The 15,221-nt window shown below is 36.0% G+C and overlaps 1 pseudogene across 1 annotated transcript; it reads right to left on the reverse strand.

Annotated features, from left to right (window-relative positions):
* Positions 1-9,615: 9,615 nt before the first annotated feature.
* Positions 9,616-10,524, reverse strand: LOC306655358 (corepressor interacting with RBPJ 1-like; annotated as a pseudogene). The gene has a single exon. The product of its transcript is annotated as a corepressor interacting with RBPJ 1-like (transcript).
* Between the last annotated feature and the right edge of the window lie 4,697 nt (positions 10,525-15,221).

Below are 15,221 nucleotides of genomic sequence, written 5' to 3' on the forward strand. Positions count from 1 at the left end.
TTCAAGCATTAGCATACATCAAAATCATAGGGAACTTGCTAAACTACAGATGTCTGTGTCCTCTCACATACCTCATTTCTGATCAGTAAGCTGGGTTGGGGACCTTGAGGATGTGCATTTCTAGCAAGTTCCCATGTGATGTTGATGTTGATGGTACAGAGTCCATCATTTTTTTTTCTTGGGTTCCAGGGATTGAACCTAGGGGTTCTTAACCACTGAGCAACATCCCTTTCTATTAAAAAAAAATTTTATTTTAGAGACAGGGTCTTGCTAAGTTGCTTAGGGCCTTGCTAAATTGTCGAGGCTGACTTTGAACTCTCCATTTCCTGCCTCAGTCTCCTGAACCCCTGGGATTGCAGAAGCATGCCACCATGCCCAGCCCAGGGGCCATCATTTATTTGATGCATCATTTTGAGAATGTTTGCATTAACAGAATAGATTTTTTCTGGACTGGATCTGAGATCATATGCATGCAAGGAGCCTGACCCATCTCACTGGCAGACAGGAGAATATTATTATTAGAGGCATAATATTTACTAGTCAGGTTTGGGAAGAGAATGTCAGAGGTGCAATGTCGAGGAATCAGGTCTCAAAATAAAGTTTCTAGGAAGAAGTTAAATTTCCTAAGATCACAAGTAAATATGAGCAACAAAAATGACTCAGAGTCAGACATGTTGAACTCAGAAATGACCAAAGTTCAGGATCTCAACTCTTGCTATTCCAACCAGTTTGCTTTCTATTTGTCTTCTGAAAACTGAATGGTAGTTGGCCATTGTAAGCAAATGGTGAGCTATTATGAATGAAGACCTAAAATTGAAATAGGCTCATTATTTTGATGTTCTTCTCAAATATCTATATCTGCATGCTCCTCATATTGGGTGTTTCTGATGAATGCTTGGATAGACCCCAACTCCAGAAATACCTTCAGCCACACACTTCTTTTCATCATTTTCAGTCATCCCTTGAAATTTGGTGGTTCAAAATAAATGAATCTGAATCCAGATTTTTTTCCTCACTGTTTATGGAACTGATGGATAATAAAACCTCTTGAAGACTCAGTTTCCTTACCAGGAAAAGACCAGAAATTAAAATAGTATTGTTCTTATACAACTGCTTCAAAAATTAAATGTGATATTGCACATAAAGCACTTGGTAGTGACAGCTCAGTATTTCCATTATGTCACCATCTTAGCATTTTTGTTCCATGCTACCATCTTTCTTTCAATCACCATGGAGCTCTCGGTAATGTTCACATCGCATGTCAGATTTCACTTTTGTAGAATTGATGGTAATTGAGTGATAATTATGTATAAGAATGGAGAAATGTCTTTTAATTTAAGGATTAGAAAACTCAAAGAAAATCTTGTTCTACATTTGTGTGTGTGTGTGTGTGTGTGTGTGTGTGTGTGTGCACTTGTGCATTTGTGAAAGAGAGAAAAAAGATAGCTGGATAGAGAGGTAAAATAATTTGGAATTGCCAACAGAAAAAAGTCATTAGTGAAAAATATGGTGGAATTTATAATAGTATTGTTTCAATGTTAATTTTTTAGATTTTTAAAATAAATGTACTATAGTTATGTTAGATTAATACATTGGAGGAAGTTGGCTATGGGGGTACTATTAATAAGTCTTTGTACTGTTTTTGTAACTCTTCGATAAATGTAAATGATCTCAAAATTATTTTTAAAAGTACTGAATTAATTAGGAAAGTGTTAGAGAGTTTGTGATAGCTTTTAATAGCCTTGTATAGGGTAAACATTCTTCAAAGACAGTTTTGTTTGGTTTGTTTCTCCCCTGGAAACAGCTAATATTCATCCAGATACAAATTGTGGCTGATGCTATGTGCTTACTGAAACCTATTTCCTCTTTCCTGTGGACTCAGCCTTAGACTCTTTCCAAACCTCTCTTGCAGTTAGTTGTAGTCATGTGATTGAATCCTGGAGAAAAAAAAAGTGATCAGCCCATAATATACAGTACTTCCAAGATGAACCTTTTATAATCTTGTGTTCTCTCTTCCCTATACACGTTGAGCATCCCTAAACAAAAAATCAGAAATCCGAAGTGCTTCAAAATATGGAAATTTTTGAATGCTAAATGATGCTACAATAGGAAAATTCCAGACCACTAAAATTTGTTTAATTCACAAAAATTTTAAGAATGTTGTCTGAAATCACTTTCAGGGTCTTTGTATAAGGTATATAAAATATAAATGAATTCAGTGTTTCGACTTGAGCCCATCTTCAAAATATCTAATTATGTACATACAAATTTTTCAAAGCCCCATATCCAAAACACTTCTGTTTCCAAGCATTTCCGACAAGGGATATTCAACCTGTCCAATACCCTAGGGGAAGAGTGAGAACAAGATAGAAGGAAACTGGACCTGAATGAGCATATGAGCCTGCTATACAATCTGATGTTCATGTTTGACTTTAAGGAAGAAGGAAACTTTTTGGAGGGCTGAATTGCTAAAACTGGCTATTGACCTAAACTAATGCAAAACTGTGGATGGCATGCTGTGAAATTTAATTGGGCAGTATTGTTTTCGATTAAACAACCATAATTTGGTTTGGAAAGAAATCCTAAAGGAGGATAACTATTTCAAATATAAAATTTCATTGTGATATTTTGAAATGAGATACTTATGTTAGTATGGGTACATTCTGGTAACTGTATGTTAAGGGCTTATATTCACATATAATTTAAAGACTGTAAGCAACATGAGAACAAGAACCTTGACTGTCCTGTTTTTGTCTATATTCCCAGAATTTAACACAGTGCCACACATTCAATATAATTCAAAAGACTCAAAAAAAAATGTGGGGGAATAAAACCTGCTTGGTTCATATAGAATGAGGAGAGAGGACTTTGGTATATTTGGAAAAGAACATAGCAGAATTCTGTTCCTCTTGTAGTCAGTGTACAGTGTTTCATAGATCAAATTCCTTTGAATGAATAGGAGTGAAACTACATCATGCTTTTATCCTATTGTGTGCATTGTCAAGTAGTACTCTGACATGGAGAAAGTGTGTAAATGATACAGTACAAACCTCAACTTAATTCATATTTGTATCTCCTACAAAGGTGCATTACATGTCCTAGAAAAAAATTAATTAGTGATTGGGCTGGAGAAATAGCTCAGTGTTAAAGTGTGTACTTAGCATGTGCGAGGTCTTGTATTCTATCCCCAGTACCAAAAAATAGATACATAAATGAAGATAAATTAGTATGAACATAAGATTACTTCAGAGAAAAACCTTAATTCTCTTTTTGATTGATGGAAACTTCACAGAATTTCATATATTGGTTTAAAGTAAGGAAATAAGCATAAAACATTAGCATGCAGTTTTGAGAATGAATTAAAGTAAAATTTTACTTTGCCATGAATCCAGTTATTGCAAAAATGTGCATTATGTACCTCATTTGTTAGTGCCCAATAGTTTATTCTAAAATAAATTAAAAAGCTGTGCGATATCCTCATGTGAGATATTGACATTCTAGTTTTGCTGTGTGCAGGGTTTCCCCAAAGCAGCTAAAATTAATTTCTGAACTCTACCCTTTTGAAGGCAACTTCCAAGAGGAAAAACAAAGAAAATAGATAATAGAAATGTATATTATAACTAATGAACTGAGAGGTCTCCATATTAATAAAGTTCTCTAACCATTTCACTGAATAAAATAATATGGGATGGAAAAATGGAATTGGACAAGGTAATTTGATTCTGAGTCTGATATAAAAAAACAGCAAAATAAATAGGTCTATCGACTGGACAATTACAGATTTATTAATATGTGCTTTGAATACACTGCTGTATTATGAGTGATACCATGGGGAATATTAGTATTTTATTCTCTATATTTCCACCAATCCCTACCTCCATTCCTAGCAAGTAGATGTTTCCCCATTGTTCCCCTGCCTCAGTGCAATATTTTTGCTTTTGAACCAAAAGCAAGATGCTCAAAGAAAATTTTTTGCTTTGTTTCAAAAGCTAAACCTCAGTGAGATATGTAAGAATCAGTATTTCATTTGGAGGGGAGGAACAGAAAATGAGTGCTTGTCAGAGACAAGAATCACAAATAAGTGGAGGGAAAAGAAGTTTTACCAAGAGAGGAAAGAAAATGAAATCTATGGATCTGGCAAGAAGTAGTAACCCAAGATCCTCAACCCTGGCTCACACTCTCCAAAAATCATGAGAACCACTGAAGGGATAGTTGTGGAGCCCTTCTAGGAGGTGGGAGAGAGTAGTGACAGGATTCCATGTCTTGTGAGGATTCTAGTCCCAAGGTGCCTTGATAATTGCATAGCTATGAGACTTCAGGGACCAGATTAGTTGGGAAATTAAGAATTTACTGGTTCCCAGTGTGTGCTGGAGCTTAGCACATTCTCTCCAGGTGTTCTGTTCTGCTTGAGATCCCTTGTCTAATTCAAGACATTTCCAAGTGAGGGCAGAAGGGGAGTCATGTGACAGTGCCTAATAATGAGTAAGATTCAATTTCCCTTCAGACTTAAAGTTGGATTTAATATGATTGAAAGAACATAAAGAAATGTGACATTTATTTGACTTTGAATTATAGTAGTAGCAAATTCATACCTCCTACACATTTGTAAGATTATATATACTATGTAGCATATTAAAGAATAATATATTTTACTTAAACTAAATAAAGACTGTTTTTGTACTCAAAGGCAAATCTTAAAGCAGAAAATGTATGCGTGAACAGAAATTTTCTTTCAGTAAATGAATTGATATCAAAACTATTTCCAGTTACTGGTGCCATTTCCAAATTAAACAGGCTTTTATTATAATTCAGCTGAACAGAAGGAAAAAAAGCATAGAAATGTACTTCCTGTATTGTCATCTAAAAAAACATAGTACTGATGGATTTGATTATAATACAACATTTCTTTTCAAGTGACTTATAGCCTAGAATACATATAAAATGATGGATTTTTGTATATGCAGTGATGAAGCCAAAACTTGGAATTGAGATAATTGTCTTTACCCTAATGAAATTCCAATATATCTATTTTTCATTCCTTTAGTTCCCAGCTACAGGCATTGTATAAATATTCCCCATTATTGTCCCCATTTCTGCAGTCATACTCTTTGCTCCCCTATAGTTCCTCCACTAGAGTAGATAAAATATATTTCTTCAAACCACTAAGGTTGAGCTTGGCTATGTAAAGTGGCTTGGTCAATGGAGTATTGGTGGATATGTTGCACAAAGTAACTTTAAATATAAATGTGGTGGAATTTGACTTCTCATGTTCCTGCCTTTCATCATGAGAAGAATCAGTCTTCAGAAGCCACCATTTAATAAGAACAAAAGCTATAGATCAGATCTGCATCCAAACAATAACCAAAATCCAAGCCTAGCTAAATCCAGCCAGACCTAGCTGACTAGAAGATATCTGAACAAGAAATAAATATATGTTATAAGCCATTGAGTTTGGAACAGTTTGTTACACAGCATTATACTGTGTACAGTAGATGATAAATCTTTCCACATTCTCTGTACGTTAATAGATCTTCAAGCTACTCAAGGTGTTTTAAATATTTAGGTTACCAAAACTTATCCATTTATCTCTCCTTATTAAGGGTTAAGGGATATTTACACACTATGATTCCAAATTAGTATGGAACAAACTTTCAGTTGAGACTACTCAGCTCAACAATTAAATCCAAATTATTTCAAGAAATATTTTATGTCACTGTAGAAGGGAGTAAGAATTAAACATTAGTATATATTATTCTGAGGATTAGACAGGTATATAATTAATTATTAAAAATGGAGAAAAGTAGTATGATCTTGGAGAATTGCAGACAATGTATTGTGATTGTTACTTAGGTTAGCCATTACAAAAATAGTATGATATTCTCCATTTATGTTTGATTTATCAAAATGTATAAATGCATTCTACTGTCATGTACAACTAATTAGCACAAATAAAAAATTAAATAGATAGTATGATCTTAATAGATGGAATATGGAAAAAGGGAAATATGTTTTCAATGTGAACAATATTAACATCCGATTTTTATTCATTTTTTCACTGAATGCATATTTCAAAATGTCTTCAGTGAAACAGGTGTTAGTGATATGGTGGTAAATAAAATAATAATCATGATCTCCAGGTTACTGGGCATGACAGGAGGAGAATATAGGTAAGAGACAAAGTTCCCTACATGAGACAGGGTCCAGTTCCAGAATGAGGGGCTAACAAGTAAACAATATTGTGTCCAAGGACATTTGCAGCTTTGAAAGAATTGGAAACCATTGCTACTAGTGTGATATGACCCAGAAAGGAGTCAAACAACTGTTCTGTCTAGTGGGTGTAAGTTGTGTAAGAGGGACTTTGCATGTAGCTGAAGTCTTGGAGAAAAACATATGAAGAGCATTCTTTTCCAGGGAAGAAAAATTTGCCAGTTCTACAGGACATTGCCTCCAAGTCATGGAACATTTTGGATTGGTGACTGATTGGCCTTGTATTGGGGTGTAAGGAAAGGAAGAAAATAAAGTAGACAAAGAAGTTTTAGTTTCCATGGATAACATTGAACAAAATAGGTAAAGGAATTTGGAAAAGGAATGTAGAGTTTATCTATTTCTACAATAATGCTGCATAATAAACCACTCAAAAACTTAGTGGCTTAAACTAACAATTGTTTAGTGTTTTCTACCAGACTTTAGGTAAGTTTGGTGGTCCTGCCAAATAGGTCCAGGTTGACTGGTTTGAGCTGGGCACACACTCCTCCATTGTCAGCTGCAGGCCAACAGGGTAGATTTGCTAGTTTATTGTGAGTTTACTTTTAAATCTGAGGATGTAGCTCACTCAGCTCTGCTCAGTGAGGTCTCTTTCACCCACCAGGCTACCTAGAGCTTATTCAAATGTGCAGGAATACAAGAGAAAAAGAAACACAGGGAACTTCTTGAGGAACTATCTCACATAGTATTTGTGTTTTACTCAACTTTGCACCCGTGACCAAAATACCCCATAAGAACAACTTATAGGAGGAAGTTTATTTGGGGCTCATGGTTTCAGAGGTCTCAGTCCATACATGACTGATTCCATTACTATGAGTCCAAGGTGAAGCAGTGCATCATGGTGGAAGGGTTAAATAAAGAAAAATCCCTCAGCTCATGAAAGGAAAGAAGGAATAAAGGAAAGAGAAATATAGGGGGTGGTTGAGGTGGAGGAAGGGACTATAGGGAAGTGCATCCTTCCAGGGGGCCCACTTCCTCCACCCATGCCCCATCTGTCTACAGTTATCACCCAGTCAATCAGTCCATTCAAATTGGGATAGACTGGTTAAGTTACAGCTCTTATAAAATAATCATTTCACCTCTGAATATTCTTGCATTAACACAGTAGCTTTGGGGAGATGACTCATATCCACATGGTAAAAATTTGCCATATTATTTTGTCCAAATCAAGTGACTGACTCACTAAGATTCAAGAGATGGAGATATATATCTGGCCTTTTCATGAGAGAAAGAGTCAATTTCAGTGCACAGGGGGATGGATACAGGGAGAGGAGAAGAACGGGGGCCACATTTGTGATCTGTCTATTGCAGTAACCAACCATTTTCAATGTCCTCTTTCATGGCTGGCATTGTGTTTGTGACTATTAGAAATTTCATCTCATTAGTGATGGGAGCAGTTCTACCAGAAGAGACTGCTTCTAGAGATGTCACATTTATGCTTCACCATACAGATATCATTAGGTGGTGGAATTAGGATGGTTCCTCTGATGCTTTTTAAAAACATAATCTCTTTACGAGCTCCCTCACACTGTTTTCCTAAATCAATGGCTTGCAATCTTCCCCCAAATAGATTATCAATTGAAATAGAATCAATTCTATCGCAGCAGGAATCAGAAGAGTGAGGTGAGAAGATTATGTGGTCAGAGATTGCCATAGTTGACAAGACCCATGCTGGAAATGCTAGACAGGAATGAAGGGTGACCTGAGGTTCACGGGGCAAAATGAACTTTTATGAGGGAGTGGTTACCACCGAGGGAGCTGTATCATCTCAAATCTTCATATCCAAAGAGACCTAATGGGTTCAGTTTCTACTGGGGCAACATTTATAAGGGAGTGAGAAATGAGAGTGTGACTTCTGAGCAGAAAAATCTGTATCACATTATAATTCCTTCTGGTTGATGGAAAGGATCATGAAAACAGGACCTACCCCCAGGGAAAGGGGTTGCACATTTGAGGCTAGTGGTTTGCAACTCCCAGTTGTCTGGGTTTCTGGAATTGGAATTAGGAAGTCAATTGTAAGGTAAGGCTAGCATGGATATTTCCTGTTTTGTTCTTTGCTGCACTGTTAACGCCTTAAACTGTTTCGGGTACATGCAGGCATAAAGTAAATATTTGTTAAGTCATCAAGATAAGGATATAACTCGATACAAATAGCACCCCTGGGATTAAATCATTATAAGCTCATGAACTTATAAATGAGAAAAAGTTAGACATCTCCAGACCCTTGTTGGTAAAAGAGGTAAGAAAGCTGCAGTCAGACATGGAGGCTCCTGACTTACTGATTCAGAAACCAGTACTAATTCTCTGGGTGGCCTGCAAACCAGAAGAAGAAGACTCTGATGTTTGCATTGTGAAACTTCCATTTCAAGCAATCTCTTTAGTGATGTCTAGTAAAAATTTAGAAGATTCATCTTTGGCAAAACTGAACTTATGGACAGGTGGTTATTGTAGCTATCAAGTAGACCAATGCTGTTCAAAATAAAGTTGTAGACCAACAACAGCATCACCTAGTTCTCTCATAGATATTGAGATTCTCAAGTTCTCTCCCAGACCTACTGGATCAGAATTTGGAGGGTGAGGCCCAGGAATATGTTTTTTGTTTAATAATCATTCAATGCGCTGTCACTCTTTTAATGATGTTTTAGGACAAAGCAAGTTTCACGAAGTTATATGGTTTTTTTAAATCTGGTACAGGGTTCGAAGATGTAATTATCAATAGAAAATATTTCTACAACCTCAAATTAGATGACTTACAAATATTTGCAAAATTCATCCTTATGATACTCATGAAGTTTGTATTTGAAATGACAGTTTACAGAGATGGAGAACTGGAATCCAGATTTTTTTAATTAGAAAGACAACAGTATATAATTTAGTCCTTGCAAAAGTTTTTCAGTAAGAAAATGGACATATTTTTATTCCTAGGTGATTGTCACTCATGGTCTCTATTCTCTCCCTACTTCTGCTCTTCTCTTCATGTCTTTTCAGCATGTTGTCTCCTGGGTGCCTGGATACCATTGGTGTTCTGGTGTCTTTCCTCTATTGTGCTCTTCACCAGGACTCTGCTGTGGCTGCTGCTTTTTCTCCTTTTGCTCATAACAACCAGAACGTGGGCTTCTCCCACTCCTCTCATCCCTGCTATGACTTCTGCTACGCTGATCATTTTTCTCAGACCTCCTCTTCTCTAAGCTGTGATGATGACTTCTAGATATTCGTCACAGTCAGGTTGGTTCCATTTACTGTCCTCTCCAGAAATCTCTTGATTTTAAAATTAAGCCTTTTTTTTTCCCCTTGTCACTATAATTTCTAGAAAGTTCTTCATAAAATTTACTCTTCTTAGACTTGACCTCTTCACAGCCACTGTAATTTCCAGAACACTTGCTTTTCTTTCTTTTCTTCTTTATAAAAATTTTCTTTGTAGTAATTTTGACTATTGCTTTTGGAAGTCACACTGGAGGAAAAGGAAGAGGAATAAGAAGAGGAAGAGGAGGAAAAGAAGGTTTTTAAATTTACATCTGCTTTTCTGCAACTTTTTTTTTTTTTACATTTTTTCTTTCTTTTTTTTTCAAGTCTATCCAATTTCCTGAGCTGCTTCTGGTTTTTTTGGGTTGTGAGTGACTTTAAGAATTTAACTTCTGAATCTTCTACACCCTCACTGGTAGCATACTACTGAGTCAACAAAGACATTATTCAGTTTCTCTGATGGATCATTTGCACTCATGTTTCTCCTCAGTACATTTCATTTGCAATGAAAACCCGCTATTTCTCATTTCCACCATTAGCACCCTGAGCTATCATGGGAACCCCGCATACATTAATTCCAGAAAATTCAAACAAAGGATATAATTGAATTATGCTGACATGATTCTGATTGTGATATTTAACACATCCCACATTTCAAAACTGGAACACCAAAGAGCTGATCTCTGATGTTCTTGTCATCTTTAACATATTTTTTTTCACATGGAGTTCCTTTCTGTCATTCAAATTTATATTTTGTTTCTTCTTTCTCTTTATTTTCTTTCTTTGGTGCCTAGTGGGAAGTCACACATGAAATTAAGGCTATTCTTTACACATTCATCTTCCATAAGCAATCTCTTATCATATAACACTTGTACTTTTAAGATACTGTTGCATTAATTCATGTTTATCCTTATCATATAATAATTTCTGTCCTGCCATCCATATCTTTTGGATATTGCATTCATAGGCAGGATGAAAGTCCTAATGGCACAAGAAGTTGGCAAAGGATTTTCCCATCTTGGAGTCTGAGTTAAGGAATGCTTCTGAGAATATGCTTTTTAGTAAGCCTTCTAGACAATTCTTACTTGTTCTAATGTTTAAGACACACTGAATTGAAAGACGTCAGAGGTCTCCTGGATATCAAGAGGTTCTTGTGACTTTCTTCTTCTATTATCCTATCAAATGACCTGAAATTGATCATCCATAGCACAAAGACAGTTGAATTTTTGACTAAGGAATAAAAGGAAATTGGCACATGTGTGAACAGACTTTGAACACCTTCTTCTTCATCACCATTAGTATAGTACCTCTTGTTTGTATAAACATTCTTTGAATTGTTGTGAGAAAATTTAGTAACATTTCTTAGAGTTGTATAAAATAATGGTTCAGAACATGGATTTGGAACCCAGGAAAATCTGGTGTCAATTTTTACTCCACCATTTATTATCAGGAGACTTTGGGCAAGTTCATCTCTTAAGTGTCAGTTTATTTTCCTATAAAATAGCACTATAACAGTAGCTATATAATTTTTGAAAGAATTAAGAAAAGGGATTCACATAACGAATTGGAACATAGTTCCATGTTCTGTCCATGCTAAATGCTCAATAATTTAAGTTGCTTTTATTACTATAAAACAAAAAGAATTAACCTATGATGTTCTTTGCCAGCATATTTTCCAATTATATAAAGGATCAGTATGAGTTTGCGATAATCTTTTTAAAAATAGGATCACAGATATTGATCACAATAATATAAAAATCACATATTATTTCATTCTGTGAATCAAATTTTGCTTTCTCCAAATAATTTAGATTTTAGTCTCGATTTCCTACTTAGGCACAGCAACATTTGTGAACAGGTTTCTTTCTGATGTGCCTTCAACATGACACAGGAGATCAAACTGAAATAAATAATAAAATAACAGTGCATGAAAAGGGACTCAGGCTATGCTTGTTAATGAGTAGATGCACGTTGTTCAGCCCCAGGAAGAAATTGCACAAGTAGCAAAGCATTGGCTTTTGTTAAGACTCAGCATACACCTTTAAATTATTTTCTTTCAGCTTCCAGGTTCTAAAGGACTGATTGGTGTGCACAATGAAAGAAAGAAAAAAGACTAGGAAGATAAAGATGAAAATGACCAACTTCCCTCTTTTACTGCTCCTTCTCACGCCAGTCTCACTAATGGCTTAAGAAAGAAGGCAGATGCTGTAGCCACAACTGGTAAAGAAAATCATTTCATGCCCCAGGCAATCCTTCTCTCAGGAAAGGTTGAGGTCAGGCACTGAGAACATCAAAGTAGAGAAAGGTCTTTGGGGTAAAGAAAGAAATTGTATCCCTGTGAAGAATAAAGAGGAGGGAAGTCAAAATCCATATTCTACTGTTTTCTCATGACAAACACACTGCAGATTTCCCCAGAAAGGAGATCAATTGTCCCTCCATTTGTACTATCTGAAATCCGTTTTTTATTATTGAATTATATGTATTAGTATGGGAAATAAACCTCTTAGCATTTTTATCAACACTTTTACTCATTCATTATTTGGGGATTTTCCCAGAAAGACCTAAATAGGATCATTCAAATTCAGAGGTTTCTGTCTTCCTGAAACAAAATAAATGCATCCAGAAATAATTATTTTTTACTACGTGATATAGTAGTATGTTCAATGAGTTGGATATGTAGCTGACTGGGGTCTTTAAATTTTGTGGAGTCTTTTTTAATAGAATAGATATAGAATAAGCCCTCCTGTTCCTGTGTTATTGGTTAGAGTTTAATCTGGAAGAAGGAAATATTAGAAGAAATGATCTAATAATCTTGTAAGGTCTCCTGCCAATTTTCTTAATAGTAAGGCCATTTTTGAAAATGATAAACCCCTGGGTACCATATGTTCAGAACATTCAGTGTTTTATTGCTCTATAGAGTTTTTTTTTTTTTCTTGAAAAAATATCCTCTTAATCTTTCTCTAGTGATAAAAGAAGGAAAGATTTTTAAAAAAATTTTTTAAAGGTCTGTCTGAAGCTTTAATCTGGAAACTCCCTGGATTCTTGGGGTACATGGCTTCCAGGACAGCCTTTAGAATTTAATAATTTTTATAAATAATTCACAGTAGTATAAAATGTTTTAGTAGTACATATTGTTTTAGGTTTGACAGAATTAATATATTTTGGGCAATATTGCATGTAAATTGGTTTATTTACATACAGAATCCTATGTCAAGCTCACATTCTTTTCTAATCAATATATTTTTCACATCCATATGTGGTAGTGCTTGAAGATACTGCCAATATTGCCTGCCAAGACCTGTGCTTTGTCGTGCTTGGAGGAGTTCAAGGCTCCTCATATTAGGTGTACCTAGGAAGCTACTGAGGAAAAGGCCAGAGCTACTGGTAACCAGGATTTCAATTGTTAGTTTTTGGTATTGTTAGGAATAGTCATTGGTGGTAGAAGGCACGAAAGGGCCCATCAGCACACATTTTATCCTGCTTCTCTAAGATTTTAGATCATTTTCAATAATGTGCCATTTTAAACACTAGTTGCTGGTAACAGGATAAATTTACCAAGTTTTATAAGATCCCAGAGCAAGCAAGCAAGCAATGTATTCAGGGTCCTAAACAGGTAATTCAGGAAGACAAATAGAGATGGAGATGTAGTAATGCAGAGATGAGAGAGAGAGAAATTGTTTCCTTGACTGTGTGCCCTTATAAGTTATTCAACCTTTCTATGTGTTTGTTTCCTCTGTTAAATGCATATAGCGGTCATAAAAATGAGCCTCATAGACTTATGACTGTGTGTTAATGAGGCCACAATACCCATGAGCCTCCCAGTTAAAGCAGTAGGGATATTAAGGGATACCCATTCCAGGAAACTGGGTGCTTCTTTGATGCATGATCTTTAGCTTAAAGACTTGGTGGTATGCCATATAATGCCCCCCAAAGATGTCCACTTCCTAATTCCAAGACCAGTGACCACATTATTTTACATAGCAAAAGGGATTTTGTAGATGTGATTAAGGTAAGGATCTTGAAATAGGGAGATTATTTTAAATTATCCCAGTGGGCACAAAGTAAGCACAAGGGTCTTTATAAGAGGTAGACCAGAGGGTCAAAGTCAGAAAAAGGAGATGTGATAAAAGAGGTAAAGGTCAAAGAAGGTGGCAAGAGGAGTGGGTTAGATGTGAAGATGCAGGCCTTGAATATGGAGGAGTCACAAGCCAAGAGATACAGATGCCCTCTAGAAGCTGAAAATGGAAAGACACTGAATGAGCTCCCATATCCCCAGAAGGAACACAAACCCTGAAACACTTGGGTTTCAGGGTTTCTCTCCTTGGGAATTTTAAGATAATACATTTGTGTTATTTTAAGCCACTGAATTAGTGGTCATTTGTCACCCAGTAATGGAAAAATCAATACAGACTTCCTATTGGCTTTCCAAAAATACCTTAGGATGGGTGCTGCAGAGAGAGATTCTTCTACTAAATCTTCATTTCTTCCCTCTTTCCTTTATCTGGAGTCTGATGTCTTTCCCAACCTCCTCTGGCTCTTCTTAACTTTTCTTCACAGGAAGATTGCATGTATATCTAATCCTATCTTGGTGCCTGTTTCTTGGAGGACTTGGATTAATACATCTAGTAAATTTGATTTGATTGTACAAGGGTTTTAAGGTACCTTCCATATGGTAATTGTTCAAATTGTGAACTCTCATGATTGTTAGTTACTGTGGCACTGTGATGGATTAACAGATCTGACTCCATGAGAATGTTATAGGCAAGACTCTAAGGGAAATGACTAAACAGACTCCATTTTGCTCTGAGACTGCATGTTATGTAGGAAATAAACTTCTCCCATGGGAACACCCCACCTCTGTGCCCATCATCAGTTACTTGGTGTGACATGTTTAATAATATACAATGGCAACGCCTATGTAGTAAAGAATTGCTCTCTTTTGATTCCTATTGCTCCTAAACAATGTACCATGTGAATAGTGATTGTGTGGATGTTAGTAACCATTCTTTAGTTTGTACCTAGGTAAGGGTCATTTTGACCCACTACCCCCTCTGTTGATGATCTCATGATGTTAATGTGTAATTTTGAATCATAGCAACAGGCACTTATGATTAATGTAATTTTGGTATAAGAACCCCTACAACCCTGTGGTCAGGGCTGTTCTCCAAATAGCCATTTTCTGGGGCATTGTGTGAGATAGTCAGCCTGCCGGCTTAATAAAGACTCTCAGATTTGGACTTCTCAGTGGTGATCGTTCTGTTCTTAAGTTGCGCCCCATAACAGGCACCAATAATGTAAGACAAAATGCAGTTAATCTGTCCTTGGACAAAATCTTGGGAGGTACTTCATAGTGTACTTAACCTAAATTCGAGTAAATTTCATCTAGGTATTTTGGTCCTTACACAGCTTAGTTCAGTAGTTAACACATCCAGTCCAGTCTGAGAGTAAACTTTAAAGTTCATTCGGAGCAAATGTTGTGATTGTTCAGAGCTGTTCTACATGAAGTTAGTATGGGGACTTGGAGCCAAGAATCCCACTGTCATTAAACATTTAGGTCTTGTCCCTGAATTCAGCAAGGAAACTGTATTTTAAGATCCATCTGTTTCAATTCTTAGTAGGTCCCAAACTCAGGTAGAAAATAGGACATGCTTGAACGGACACTTCAAGAAATTAGTAAAATCTTGTCTGCTAGTACCTCATGAGCTCTGCCTAAT

This window comes from Sciurus vulgaris (assembly GCF_902686455.1).
Source record: "Sciurus vulgaris genome assembly, chromosome: 2".
Taxonomy (NCBI): Eukaryota; Metazoa; Chordata; class Mammalia; order Rodentia; family Sciuridae; genus Sciurus; species Sciurus vulgaris.